The following is an 11,369-nucleotide window of genomic DNA, read 5'->3' on the forward strand; positions in this document are numbered from 1 at the left end:
CTGCCCCGCCCGGCTCGCGCCTGGACCTCCCCGCGCCGCTGCGGGCCACCGGATGCCCCGAGTCCCTCTTAGGCCCTCTGGGAATGGCGCGCGCCAGACGGCTCCTCTCCCAGGGAGTGCCCAGAAACCGGGAGCCAGCCGCAGGGAAGGGCCCAGGATTGATCACTGCCTCCCCACCAGTGTAAGGGTATCGCCCGAGGTATGGCTAAACGCGTGGGGTCTGAAGTTACTGCGATGGGTTCACAGGGAGGCGCGCATGGGGCAAGAACTCACGCGCATCAGTCACCACTCCATGGGATGCAAATCCGGTCCTTGGTACCTGGAGGAGCTGGAGACTAACGGGAGCCACCTGGACTCCAGAGGGCGTTTCGTCCTGCAGAACCCCTGCAGTGAGAAATGGCATTGGAACTCCTGAAAGTTGAACAAATTGAAAGATGCACAGAAATAGAAAAGCTCGAAATCGCTTTTCTGAGTCGCTGTACATCAAAACAGAGTGACAATGACATTGGGCATTATTGTCTTCAGCCATAATGAAAGTAAATATTGACTTATATGTTTTAAGGAAAATATTTATCTTTTCCTTTTGTGCCCTAACTGGAAACATGGAGACTTTTTCTCCATACTTTTCGCTATGACTATTTCAATGAAACTCTTGGAAATCGGTTTCTGGTGATCTTTTCCTTCATTATTCATGCAAAAATGCTAAAAATAATTTAGTATCGTTATTAATCAGGAAATTAAAAACAAGGCCAAAAAAAATCCTCAGTGACAAAGGATGCAAAAGTAACTACTAGATACTCAGTCTTGAGCCTGATGTCTCAATGCAACTTTGATACTAGGAGAATCTTAGTTCTTGTTACCTTTTCCAACTGGGTTTTTGTAGATAAACATTTTAATTAATACCATCATAAAATATGGTTGTGTATTGTTGTGAATATAGATGTCATTCAGTTATTTAATGTTTATATATCCTAAAGTGTGTCTGCTTTATTCCAAATAAGAATGATGAGTTTTATAAAGGGTTGAGCAAGTTCCCTTTGATTTAATACAGTAGCACTAGAAGTTTCCCAAAGTCGAAAGTTAAATCTGATAGGGAATGCGGTAAGCAGTAATGTAATGGCTATGTGTAGAGCCAGAGAGAAGATATAGATAAAGCAGGGAGGTTGTTTCATAAACTATATAAATGTCTAACCAATGTACTGTATACTTGAAACTAATAAGAAAACAAAATGCTTTTTAAAAATTTAAATTTGTGTAGAACATATAACTGGGGTCTTTTATTTGATATCTTATAGTCTTGTCAACTACATGAAAACACCAAAAATTCAAATGTACATAAGTCAGGTACAGGTCTACTCTCCTTTAATTCTTCAGGGCAAGGTATTTCAAATAATATAACTTTAAAATACTGAAAGTTCTAGGGAACTTATGCTCATATTGGAGCTTTCTAACTAGACTGTCTTATGGGCGTCAGAAATCAGAACACCACTTTAGACAGGTATGGCTTTTCCCCTCACTTTTCAAACACATTGGTTCATAGTTACTACATGCAGGGCACATCAAACCAGGTAGCAGTCTACTATACCACTTTTGAAATAGCCTGTTAGTTAAGACAGATTTTCAGAGCCCATAATACAATACCAACGAAAGGAGAGCATTAGAAATTTTTAAAAAATATTTAACCATTTAACTGCTGCTTGGGGTTACAGAAAGGATGTGAAAAAGATTAGTCAAACCAGTAGTTCTCAATTGTGGGTAATTTTGTCTTCTAGAAGATGTTCGGCAGTATCTGGAGACATTTTTGGTTGTCACCACTGTTTGGCAGGTGCTACTACTGGCATCTAGTGGGTAAAGGCCAGAGGTGCTACTAAACATTCTACAATGCACACGTCAGCCTTCACAACCAAGAATTACCTAGCCCAAATGTCAATAGTGCCAAGGTTGAGAAACCCTAAGTTACACCACAGATTTCTAAAGCCTCTTGATTCTATTCCCGCCCCGCCTAACCCCTCTGCCCCCACGTCTGCTTATCATCCTTTTCCCTGTGTATTCACATTGCATTTTCTTAGTGCTTGGGAAAGGCGTACAATAGTAAAATCCCTTACTGGGAGGGGAGACTAAGGAACTGAGTGGAACAAAAAGTAATTGTATAAATAAAAGTCATATAAATAATAAAGAGAAAAAGATAGGAAAAAGCTAAAATAATAGAAATATTATGATATAGGAAGTACATTAATTGTCCTTTGCAACTTCTTCAGAACCTGTTGTGTCTTCCCAACAGCCTTGACCTCCAAAGTGAGAAAAATGAAATGTACCATCATTTTGAAAATTTCCATTAATCAGACATAAAGTCAGTAATTCCTTCTTGGCCACTCCATGGGATGGGCTGTTGTGACTATTCAGAGTTCAAGATGAACGAGGTGGGTTTATTTAAGTGGCTCAGAGGGCAAGCCATAGCTCCTGGGATGGAGTGAGAATCTGTACTACCTATCCAAGTACAGACTTTCTGTCCCTAAGCATGGGTCTATGGATAATTCATTTAACTTCAAACATTTCTTTAAATCTGTAAAATAGGGATAACTGTTACTATCTCAAATATCGTACCTCTAAATTACAAAGTTATGATGGTATCTAAAGATAATGGGAAAGTACATCAGGCAAATACAATAAGAATGTATACGAAGACAACTGGAAATCTATATGCAAAAGAATGAAGCTGGAAAAAAAAGAATGAAGCTGGACCACTATCTTACATATACAAACAATTCAAAATGGACCATAGACCTAAAGGTAAGAAGAGCTAAAACTATAAAACTTTTAGAAGAAAACAAGAATAAATCTTGACATCTTTGGGTTAGACAATGGCTTCTTACATATGACACCAAAAGCACAAGCAACAAAAGAAAAAATAAAATTAGACTGTATCAAATTTTAAAACTTTTGTGCCACAAATGCAACCATCAAGAGAATGAAAATATGACCCACAGAATGGAAAAATGTTCTTGCAATTTATATATCTGATAAGGGACTTTTAAACTGAATATATAAAAACTTGTACAACTCAATAGTTTAAAAGACAACTATCCCAATTTTAAAATGGGCAAAGGCTGTTGATAGACATTTCTCTGATTAATATATACAAATGGCCAATAATCAAATGAAAAGATACTCAACACCATTAACCAGGGAAATGCAAATCAAAGCCAGAATGAAATACCACTTTATGCCCACTAAAATAGCTATAATAAAAAATATAATAACATGTTCGTAAGGATGTAGAAAGAATAGAAACCTCATACATTGTTGGTGGTTATGTAAAATGATGCAGCCACTTTGAGAAACAGTTGGCACTGCCTAAAAATGTCATGTATGACCCAGAAATTCCATTCCTAGGTATATACCCAAGAGAAATGAAAACATATCCACACAAAACATGGATATGAATATTTATAGTAGCATTATCATGGCCAAAAGTAGAAACAATCCAAATGTCCACCTACTGATGAATGGATTAAACAAAATAAGGTATGATCTATGTAATGGACTATTATTCAGCAATAAAAAGGAATGAAATACTGATACGTGCTCTCACATGAATCAACCCTGGAAACATTATGTTAAGTGAAAGAAGCCAGACACAAAAGACCACATAGTGTATAATTTCATTTATATCAAATATCCAGACAGGCAAATCTGTAGAGACAGTAATAGTTTCACGGTTGGGAGGAGGATAGTTGGGGGTAAATATAGAGCAATTCTTAAGGGATATGAGGTTTCTTTTTTGGCATGATGATAATGTTCTAAAACTGATTTTTGTAATGGTTGCACAACTCTATATACTGAATATACTAAAAATCATTGACTCATACAATTTAAATGGATGAATTGTATTGAAATATATGTTATATCTCAATAAAGCTATTTTTAAAAGAGAAGAAAGTCTAAGTAGTAATATTCATATCTGATAAAAGAGATTTCAAGGTAAAAAGTATCAAATGCTAAAAGGCATAAGTCAACAAAAATATATGTCTTGAAACTTTATGTATCTAACAATAGAATTTTTGAATTATTTAAGCCAAAGAGTGAAATAGTTAAAAATCTGCTTTTATAGTGGGAGACTTTTTGACTTTTCTTAGAAATTGACATATCACATAGACAAAAATAACTAAATAGAGAATTAACAAACTTGATTTAAAAGATATCAAGATATGTGCACTCAACAAACAGAAAATATGCATTCAAAAAACAAAATTCATGCAGACCATATTCTTTGATCAAAATTCAATAAATTATAAACGTGCAACAAAATCCTGTGTGAACATTTTTCTTTTAAATAACTCGTGTTAAAAATAGGGTGACCATACTTTCTGGTTCACCCAGAACAGTCCTGACTCACACTGATTATGCTGACATAATATATATATTTCATTCACAGAAGTGTCTCAATTTGGATGATAAATTATACAGTGACCCCGTTTAAAGAATAATCCACAACTGAAACTGGAATCTATTTAGAAAGCAGTGACAAAAAGTAATAACAAAAAACCTGTGGGGATATAACCCAAGGTTTTCAGAGGAAATTTTGTAGCCTTTGATGCATACATTAGAAAATAAAAAAGATTCAAAATTAAGTATATAACTCAAGAATGAAAACAAATAAAAACAAAAAAGGGAGGAATGAAAGCAGAAGTTAATGAAATAGAGAACAAATCAAATAGCAGATTTGATCAACAAAATAAAAAGTTGATTCTTGGGGTGGAGGGGAAGGCCAAACTCTAGTAAATCAGTGGAGATAAAAAAATAATAATAATAAACATTTCACAAGAAAAGAGAATTAATTGAGGTATGGATTTTTAAAAATCTAGATAAAATAAATTTTCCAAAAAAACCAAATTACCAAAAATGACTTAAGAAGGGGTTGGGGGATTTGAATAGATCAATATTTGTAGAAGAAATTGAAAAGTTGGTCAAATGTTTTCCTCTAAAAAGACACCTACCCAGGTCATTTCATGAGTCAGCTCTAACAAAGGAGCCAACCTTTCCCATATAAGGCAAATGGTTTCAAAGCACGGGAAAAGAGAAATTTCACAACTCATTTTACGAAGCTAGGATACTATGATATCAAAGCTAGACAATGCTGCATTCACACAAAAGATGACTATAGCCCAGTCCCACCTATGAGCACAGATTTAAAAATCTAAATACTAGAAAATCAAAACCAATGCATTAAAAATAATATTACAGTTCTGGAAATGGTGATAGTTGCACAACAATGTGAATGTACTTAATGCCACTGAATTGTACACTTAAAAATTGTTAAAATGGTACATTTTATGTATATTTTACCACAATGAAAAACATATAACATTACAAGTGTTGGGAGAGAATTCTCCACAGAGCTGTCATTTCTGCATGTCTTTTTAGCGGAGGCACTGACAGTTTTTGTTCTTGACTATCTTTTATAGGATGTTTGGAGATAGAAATAGTGTCACCCCAGAGCAGAAGACAGATTTGTTTACTGTCCAATAGAAAAAAAAAATAACATCTCCCTCCAGAGCAAAGGTTGGGGCAGGGTTGCTTGAAGCCCATTATAGAAAACCAAGGTATCTTAAATTCTGGTTCCTCAGCTGTGACATAAACCTACTACATTTGCGGCACCCCTCTAGGCCTACCTGTGTTGTCTCTATGAGATTTGGTGCAAAGCTCATGCTGCAGTAATAAAATCTTTGTCTCTGACCCAGAAGTCTCTTGTCTTCTGCTGGCACTCATGAACCTATGGCAGGATATCTCACTAGGTTGGGAGTAGGGTAAAATCTCAGACTGCTCACAGTTCTTCACAGTTTGGGCAACAAGGATAGGCTGCTGACAGACATGGCTATCTGGAAAAGAAAGAATGAAATATTAGGGGATGTGAGAAGAAGGTGTGGAAACTGGTAGTGAACGCTCTCTCTTAAGTGTGGGTGAAGGGAAGGAAATAGGGGTCCCTGACTGTCTTTCCTGTTAATGAGCAATGAGAGGTAGAATTGAAACAAGCTGTTTGAATAGTTTTCTCAGATGGGATAAGAAAAGAATGTCATGACAATGGGGCAGCAAGTTCTGGGAGCCCAGTCAAAAGACAATATGACTATGACTGTTGTGTCAAGAAGTCTTCAAAGCTAAAATAAATGGTGTCAGCAGTAAAGAAACAGAATATTGATTTCATTTAGTTGAGTAAATGCAAAGCTTTGCTAACTGGGGAGGAGCTGCTCTCTCCTTCTATGACCTCTGATCTTTCCCTCCTCCTCTTTCCTGACCTCAGGAAAATACTGCTACTTTAAGAAACCAAATGATTGGGTCAAGGTCTTCTTGTTGCCCAAGGAGACTGGCAGCCACACAGACTTTGCACAAACATCCTGGAGAACTTCGGGTAGGGAAGGGACTCAAATTTCTATGGCTCCCTTAGATTTAGGCACCCAATCACCATCCCACCTGACCTGATAGTGTTCAGATTTAACTGATTTGGGGAAGGTTCTGAATGGGGGAAGAGAATTTCATATGACATTATGGGTAGGACCTTTTGGACTAATCCAATGTACCGTCCTACTTCTGAAAGAATAGTAGGAATTGCAGTGTTATATGCTAATACTTCCCTCCCATAACTGTCAGAGGTGATTATCTCAGCCAGGGAAGAGCTGAAAGTAGACACATGCTAAGTGGGACAGACTCCCTGCCATTCGCTACAAGTGGGTGAGCCAGGATTTAGCATGTGTGCCTCGATTCTCTGACTTCAAAGTTTTCACCCTGTAGATGATGTCCTATTGGTGGCAAGTCAGAAACCTCTGTCTCAAGGCCCCTATCACACTTACAGCAGCAGGCGTGGCCTGCTTGCCAAGTTTCTTTGAACTATGTGGGCAGAATCACAGCAATCAATTCCTATGGCACTCTAGGAAAAAGTCCTGTATCTTGGGCCCCTACCACCAAAAAGAAGGTTCAGCTTCTTGTTGGACTTTTGGGGGAACTGGAGACAGTAGGCACCTTTCTTGGGCAAACTATTTGGTCCTTGATTTCAGCTAATCCGCAAACCAGCATTCTTTGAGCAGGGCCCAAAACAATAGCAATGAATGCTCTCTTTGTCCTCCTCTACAAAGAGCCTACATTGCAGCCTGGCAAAAAAAAAAAAAAATCATATGGTCTGCCAGAGTCAAGACACTGCAGTGGCTGGCAATTCGACTGCCTGCTGTATCTGTCATCCTTGTCCACATGCTATGAAGACCGAAAAACTCATGTGGACGTGGCTGCTCTTGAATCACTTTGCTATGTCAGTGCTGTCACTGGCAGCTTTGCAACATGGACTCTGCCTTGCACATATACAAACACACAGACCAGCACAACCTTTTAAAAATCTGATTGATTCAAATTCATATGCTTCTAACTGTTGAGCAGGCTTGGGCTATGCCATGTATGGCTAGCAAGGCTGTAACTATTCGGTGACATGGCCCAAATTTCTTAACCAAACCTGATGATCCAAATCAAGTTTAGTAGCAAGCCTCAAACTGTGGCCCCTCGGTCTCTCCGTTTGTATGTGAGGGAGAGATGGCCATGGACTATCTCTGCATTGTGGACAAGGGTTCCTTTTTGCTCATCTATTATCTCACTGGCAATGATACCACAAATTAGCAGGTCAGTCTAAATTGCATGAATCATAATGGATAACAGATTGGCTTTAGACTACATCCTGGATGTCTAAAATAATATCCAGCACTCCCATGATGGTTACTCACAGTTGGCTGTGTCTGAGAACCTGGCAGCGATGACTGAGGTCAGCATTGCTGATAAACTTCTTCCTGCTGCTTGGAATCCTATTGATATCAGCATTAATGCTATTATGAGACAAATTGAACAGGTTTGGTCCCAGCCTCAGTCAGTCAGATTAAGCAAGGTGGCCAATGGAGAGGCCCACTTATATGAAAACTCAAGTTTGGCTAAGAATCTATAGGGTCAAGGGATGCATTATCCTTGGGAGAGGCAATTTGCTATGAACCCTAAGCATCCCTCTACATTCTTGTTTTGGATTTGCCAAGAATGCAATGTCCTGATCCATCTTTACTAAAGACATTTCTCAGCATTGTATTTGCAGTGAGTAACCTTGAGAGATGTCTTTATGATGGCTATATCATCTTGTTCTATTATTCTTTGTCTTGTTCACTAGTATATACCTTTTTTTTCCTGTTGCCCTAAAATATTATCTTGTTAGATAATAAGATTAGTACTCTAGCTTTTTGGTTCCCATTTGCCTGGTGCATCTTTTCCTGTCCTTTTATTTCCATTCTGTGCCTTTAAACAAATTTATTGGGGTGACATTGGTTAATAAAATCATAGGTTTCAAGTGTACAATTTGCTAATACATCATGTGAATATTGCATTGTGTGTTCACCTCTCAAAGTTAAATTTCCTTCTGTCACCATATATTTGAACCCTTTTGCCCTTATCCTCCCCTCCCCACCACCCCCCCGCTAACAACCAAAGAGTTGTTCACCACGCGCTGCCGTCTTGTTTTGTTGCTTTCAGTTTTATATCCCACATAGGAGTGAAATGATGTGGTTCTCAATTTTTTCTGACTTATTTTGCTTAGCATGATTATTTCGAGATCTAGCCATGTTGTCACAAATGGCAGTATTTCATCATATGGCTGAGTAACATTCCATTGTATATATGTACCACATCTTCTTTATCCAATCATCTATCACAGAGCACTTCAGTTGTTTCCATGTCTTGGCCACCACGAATAATGCTATTTAAGTACATTTTCTTGTATTTGACATATTGTTTAAAAATCCAATCTGACTCTTGTTTAATTGATGTTTTATTCATTTATATATTTATTGTGGTTACCCTTAAAGATTTATTTCTGCCATCTTGTTTCATATCTTCCATCTACTGTATTTTAATTTTTTTCACTTTCCCTGCTTTCCATTAGAAAGATCAAGTTTTCTTCTGTTGGTTTAAATGTTAAGTAACCTTAAAAATTTACTAAAAGTGACAGCACCATTACTAGTTATATGTCCGTGGACATGCCTTGCCTGTGCCCTCATCTGTAAAATGAGAATAAATGAGAATATGGTTGTTGTGGGAATTAAATGAGTTAATATATGTGAGGTTCTTAGAATAGTGCCTGGTAAGAATAAAGTTCTATATTATATCATTATGATAGTTGCTCTTAAGATTCATATTTGTGTTCTTTCTCCTTGCTTTTTGTATCAAAATTGGCATCTTTTCCCAACAAGGCAAGTATATTACCTCTTCTCATGTTCCTTTGTTCTTTTTCTTCTCTTCCCCACCATCCAGCATGCTGGTATTAATCCAGATTCAAGAAATTTTGGTCTAAATTTTTATGAATATACTTTCTCTTTTTCTTTTTTTGTCTTTCCATCTCTTTTTATTAGTATAACAGACTTTACCAAGCTATCTGATTATCTTTAATTCACACATCTTTTGCAGCATCTTTTATACTTCTTGATTACTTCCTCCTCGTGTTTTCAGTATGGATCTTCACTTACCAAATCTTGAGACTTTGTACACCTAAGATCATTTTTATTATTTCTTCAATATGAATGACAGTATAGATAAATAACTATAATAGGTTCAAAATTATTTTCTTTCAAATTCTAAAAATTATTAGGTTGCTCTCATTTCCAGTGTGGCTATTGAGAAGTTTAATGTTGTCTTAGTCAGTTTGGACTGCTATAACTATTTACTATAGATTTGAGAGCTTATAAGCAAAAGAAATTTATTTCTCACAATTCTGGAGCCTGGCAGCCCAAGATGAAGGTGCCAGCATGCTCAGGTTCTGGTGAGAGCCCTGTACTGCATCACAGATTGCTTGTTTCTCATTGTATCCTCACATGGCAGAGAGAGTGAGAGCTTTTTGGGGCACCTTTTATAAGGACACTATTCTCAGTTATGAGGTCTCCATTCTTATGACCTCAATACAGCACAAAAGCCCCACCTCCTAACATATTCACATTGGGGAGTAGGGTTTCCACAAAGAAATTGGAGGAGCAGGGCAAACATTCAGTCCACAACAGATGTAAATCTGCCTTTGTTCCTTTTTGGTGATCTGTTCTCTCTCTGAAGCTTTTATAATTTCTGTCCTTGTCTTTGATATTGTGTCTAAATGTGGGTTTTTCCTTCTCTCCCACTTGGCTTTCTCTGAGCCCTTTTAATAAAGATTGTAGGCTATATCCTTCTTTGATTTTGGGACATTTACCTCCATTATTTCTTAAAATATTTTCTACATTCATTTCTAATTTCTCTTTTAAGGTTCATTATTATCGGGATGTTGGCATTCTTGCTCATATCCTCCACAATGAGTATTTTTTTTCTTTTATACTTTTAATCTCTTTTTGCAATGCCTTCTGGAAGAAGTCCTCCATTTATCTTCAAGTGCACTAATTTATTTTAAAGCTTTATCTGTACTCAACTATTCCCCAAAGGAAAGTAGGAGCAGTATCAAATAAGGACATTAACAAGAAAGCACTAAGTAGAAATATTAAGTGTGAAAAATAGTGGAAATAAAGTATACTTGATGGGGTTGTTTATGCCTTGTCAAGAATGGTTTGACTGGAATGATGGGAATAAAGCATGACTGGAGTAGTTCAAGGAAAGCTGGGTGTAAAGAGGGGATGAAGTGAGTATAAACTCTTTTCAAGGAATTTTTGCTATAAAGAGTGCAAAAAATGGAACTGTAGGGTTTGGGAGGGTTTTAAAATGAGAGATTAAAAATGGGAGGTATACTAAAAAGGTTCTGCTCAGCAAAAGAAATCCTTAACAAGGTAAAAAGACAACCATCTCAATGGGAAAATATATTTGCAAGCAATGCCTCCAATAAGGGCCTAATATCCAAAATATACAAAGAACTCATATGACTCAGTAACAACAAAAAAACATACAATCCAGTCAAAAAATGGGCAGAGGACCCGAAGAGACACTTCTCCCTAGAGGACATACAAATGGCCTACAAACATATGAAAAGACGCTCAACATTGCTATTAGGGAAATGCAAATCAAAACCACCATGACATACCATCGCACACCTGTTAGAATAGCTATAATCAACAGGACAAGTAATAACAAATGTTGGAGAGGATGCAGAGAAAAAGGAACCCTCACACACTGCTGGTGGGACTGCAAATTGGTACAGCCACTATGGAAAACAGTGTGGAGGTTCCTCAAAAAGCTAAGAATTGATCTGTCATATGATGTAGCAATCCCACTACTGGGTATGTACCCCAAAGACTTGAAAACTCATATCCAAAAAGATATTTGCACACCAATGTTCATAGCAGCATTATTCACAGTGGCCAGGACATGGAAGCAACTGAAGTGTCCTA

The 11,369-nt window shown here is 37.3% G+C and overlaps 1 long non-coding RNA gene across 1 annotated transcript in view; it reads right to left on the bottom strand.

Moving 5' to 3' along the window:
• Nucleotides 1-5,299: 5,299 nt before the first annotated feature.
• LOC111741357 overlaps nt 5,300-11,369 on the bottom strand; it is a 7,966-nt gene continuing 1,896 nt past the window's right edge. Inside the window, exons 2-3 of the long non-coding RNA XR_002780971.1 lie at nt 7,761-7,838; nt 5,300-5,879 (exon numbers count right to left, since the gene is read on the bottom strand). This is a non-coding gene — a long non-coding RNA (uncharacterized LOC111741357). The remainder of the gene's footprint in view (nt 5,880-7,760; nt 7,839-11,369) is intronic.

This window comes from Pteropus vampyrus, unplaced genomic scaffold (genome assembly GCF_000151845.1).
Source record: "Pteropus vampyrus isolate Shadow unplaced genomic scaffold, Pvam_2.0 Scaffold77, whole genome shotgun sequence".
Taxonomy (NCBI): Eukaryota; Metazoa; Chordata; class Mammalia; order Chiroptera; family Pteropodidae; genus Pteropus; species Pteropus vampyrus.